General features: G+C 45.9%; 1 pseudogene; it reads right to left on the bottom strand.

Moving 5' to 3' along the window:
• Positions 1–2287: 2287 nt before the first annotated feature.
• On the bottom strand, positions 2288–2905 carry LOC103217473 (protein lin-28 homolog A pseudogene; annotated as a pseudogene).
• Between the last annotated feature and the right edge of the window lie 1253 nt (positions 2906–4158).

Here is a 4158-nt window from a genome sequence, read left to right as displayed (position 1 = left end):
CAGCCTGGACAACACAGTGAAACACCATCTCCACTAAAAATACAAAAATTAGCTGGGTGTGGCGGGCACCTGTAATCCCAGCCACTCAGGAGGCTGAGGCAGGAGAATCACCTGAACCCAAGAGGCAGAGGCTGCAGTGAGCCAAGACCACACCACTACACTCCAGCCTGGGCAACAGAGCAAGACTCCAACCAAAAACAAAAAAGAAAGAAATGGTAATGGTCTTGACTGTTGAGAACAAGGGATGGAGGGTTTTCCTAGCTTCTTCAGGATTTTTGCATACATCATTTAAGAGTTGTGGAGACGCTTCAAGCATTAAATGTGTATGTGTGTGGGTGTGTAAGTTTTATTTTGGGGATGAACAGAAAAGAGGGGAGGGTAGAAGACAAGTTTTTAGGACAGAAGATCTGGTCTAACAGGTAATAGGGGAAGGAGAATACAAAACAAAGGATGGTTCAAGATCCCCACTCTAAGAAGAGGGCCCCCAAAAGTAATGTTTCAGATCTTGTTGCCTGGTACAGAACCTTCTGTCAAAGATGCTTTGGCTACTTTTCTGTCAACACAAAAAGAAGTTTGTAAACAAAACCCCCAAAGAACACAGAGAAAGACTAATACATTATATTTACACAAACTAGGCCACCTAGCAATCACCAACTTAGTGAAATCCCATAAAACCCAGATAAATACAGTAATTAGAGGTTGCGGCGGGGGAGGCAGCATTTCGGGGAGACAGGAACCCAGGATCAGACACACACCACAAAGCATTCTATTGCATTTGTCCCGTTTCAACACAGTGAGGTAAGTTTGCGGTGATCTCACAGCATATAAATGAAACCCCCTTTTTCTCCTTTAGCTACCGTGACACTATTAATCACTACTGCAGCAGGGCAGGACACAGGCCCCAGGCACCACAAAGCCCTCGTTTATGTGTCTCCCTGGAACCTGAGAATTTTGAAAGGTTAAGGATACCTTACTACATATATCCATCCCTCAACAGTACAGGATTAAGTACAGGGGTATTGGTCTTAAAACGTATCCTCACCAACTCCAGTTTTACGAACACACATACCCTGTCGTGCATAGTAGGCCTAGCCTAATCTGGTGAAGAATGGATCTGGGATGTAAAGTACATCCTGTGCCCTAGGATTAGATAACCCTCACCTAATCTTGGCTCCCTCTCTGGGCCTTTCAGCTGGCCCAGCCTCTCCTAGCCTGTGTACCACCATTTCCTGTTTAGACTAATTCTCGATCTTCCAGTAGGAGGCAATCAAGTCATGGGACAACCCAGTTAAAACCTAGTCTCCCCTAAAACATGTTCAAGGCAGAGGGGGTTTCAAGAGGACGCTATGGCAGAAAAGCCAGCTCTCATTGGCAGAAATGAGGTAGTTCAATAGTCTGTGCACTCCAAGTAATCGCTCTCCACAGTGGCAAAAACAACACAAAGTATTCCTGCTGCACAGACCTGGAGCTGCTGCTCTCTTATCACTGAGATTGCTCACGCACCTGAGAACATAGTGCAAGAAATGAGGGCCTTAGACTAACATATACAAAAATACAAAACCAGAATATTTATATTAAGGAAAAAAAGTTAAAATGCACAAGATACATCATTCGCACACAGCTAGTGCAGTGGACATCTTGGAGAAAGTGAGACCCAAGGTGCAGTATCCAAGAGAGCAAATAAAATCACATTGGCCTAGAATGGCGTGGTGGTAAGCATAGGAGGAGCAGGTCTGCAGCTGTTCCCCCAAACATCCTTTTTGCCATCATCACTATCCATTGCTTGGGACAGTTGCCAGCACCCTATCCCAAAAGTGGGTATGAGGATACAAGATGTGAAAAAAAACACTGCTTACTCCTGAGCGATTTCCTTCCACAGAATGTAGTGGCTGAGCTCCGTGAATCTGGTCTTATCCTTAATCATTTCACTCTGGCATGGGAATTATTGCATATCCTTCTTCGAAAGGAAAACAACTTCCCTATCCAGGCCACTTTCAAAAGCTGGAAACTCTGGAGATGGAGCCTCAGATAAAGCATGCAGGTTGTAGGGTGATTCCCACGTCCTGGTTGCCCCCAGAACTCCCACTTATATTTGGACAGAGCATGGTTGGAGCTCCTTTGACTCACCCTTTCCCCCAACAGAGGGAAGAAAGGGTGACGGTGTGAACCCCAGTCTGAGACACATGGCAGTGCCAAGTAGCCCCAGTTCACCCTGTTCCTATTTTCTCCACTCTGCCTGCTCCTCAAAACTTCCTGATAGCAAAGAATAGCCCCCACCCATTGTGACTCAATTCTGCGCCTCCGGGAGCAGGGCAGGGCTGTGGATTTCTTCTTCCTCCCCACAGTAGGTTGGCTTTCCCTGTGCGCTAGGGCCCTGCTGGGCCTTCAGCGGACATGAAGCTACCGTATGACTGATGCTCTGGTAGAAGTGGCACTTCTGGGGCTGGGGTGGCAGCTTGCATTCCTTGGCATGATGGTCTAGACCTCCACAGTTGCAGCACCTGACGTCTGATCTACGCCTCTGCATGTTCTTCCCCTTTGGCCACCTCTCACTCCCCATACGGAACGCCCCACTAGGTCCGGTGACACGGATGGATTCCAGACCCGTGGCTGACTACTTAAAAGGTGAACTCCACTGCCTCACCCTCCTTCAAGCTCAGGAAGCCTTTCAAGTGCAGCTCACTCTGGTGCACAAAGACGTCCACTAGGGGTTTGAGCGGGACCCTGGCGCGGGCGGTCATGGACAGGAAGCAGAATCCCATGCGCACGCTGAACCACTTACAGATGCAGCAGCTGAGGCTCCTACGCCGCCCGCCCGGGCCGCATCTTCCCGCACCTCCTCGGGCGCCTCTTCTGCCGCCTTGGCGCAGCCACCTGCAAACTGCTGGTTGGACCCTGAGCCCATGGTCGTCGGCTAAGCCCGTGGCCCCGGGCCCCTGGTCAGGCAGCTACTGGCCCCAGAGAACTCCGAAGGCCAACATCTGAATTTACTAGAATCCTGATTGTTAAGTATATACTGTCAGGTACAAATTTTTTATTACAGAGTTCATAGAACAATGCTGAATTTACCAAACTAAGTATTTTGCTGCAACTAGAAGCTCCAAGGGTTAAGAGGAGGCAAGGTTGATCCAGCTAATATCAGATTTAAAAGGTAAGAATGTCCTGTTTAGGAGACCCTTCCTTATACACCTATCACTCATTAATTTTCCCAAATAATTTTTGATTCATTAAATATTTTCTTACTTTTATACACAATTCCCAAAAAATATACACGAAAGACAAAAAACAAATTTTCTTGTCACAAACGGTTAGGTGTAGTATTAATCATATCTCATGTTACACAAAATCTGTGAATTTTGTTTGTTCCCTTTACAACTGAACGTACAATTGATTAAGTCCTGTGGGCACCAAGTTGTGGTTGGTTTCTATTCTTCATTCCTAATCTTTTTACACCTTTGAGTCAATTGTGTTATGTTTGTAAGACATGGGCTCTCATCACTTCTATCAATGCCTTCAATTTTCCTCATCACTCTCCTACTCCTACTTTTCCAATCTTGTCCAGAAGTTTCAAAGGGGTTGTTTATATCCATGGCTTCTTTGGGGCCACCAGCTTTAAAGATCACATAAGCCTGGATCTGTCAGGGCCCCCCCATCCCAACAGAGAATGACTACAAGTGAAGATAATGTGGAGAGGGTCCATGGAGAGAGTCAAACAATCATAAGAAAAAGACTTCATCCTAGTGTGATCATTTGAACCCCGGAATTCAGACAATTCTACGACCTACTCCTGGAATACTTGGATATATAGTACATAAAAAATCCCTTTTTTGCTTAAATGTTAACCTATTTTAAAATAGATACAGAGAGCCACACAAAATACCACTCTTGAAATCAACTGCCAAGTCAAGAAATAAAACTTTGCCAATTATCTCAGAAGCCCCTTGCATTAGTCTGTTTCACTCTGCTGATACACACCTGAGACTGGGTAATTTATAAAGAAAACTAGGTTTAATGCACTCACTGTTCCATGTGGCTGGGGAGGCCTCACAATCATGGCGGAAGGAGAAAGGCATGTCTTACATGGCAGCAGATGAGACAGAATGAGAGCGAAGTGAAAGCGGAAACTCTTATAAAACCATCAGGTCTCCTGAGGTTTAT

This window comes from Chlorocebus sabaeus, chromosome 10 (genome assembly GCF_047675955.1).
Source record: "Chlorocebus sabaeus isolate Y175 chromosome 10, mChlSab1.0.hap1, whole genome shotgun sequence".
NCBI classification, from domain to species: Eukaryota; Metazoa; Chordata; class Mammalia; order Primates; family Cercopithecidae; genus Chlorocebus; species Chlorocebus sabaeus.
Note: the sequence above shows the minus strand (reverse complement) of the source record. Positions and strands in the feature narration are given on the sequence as shown.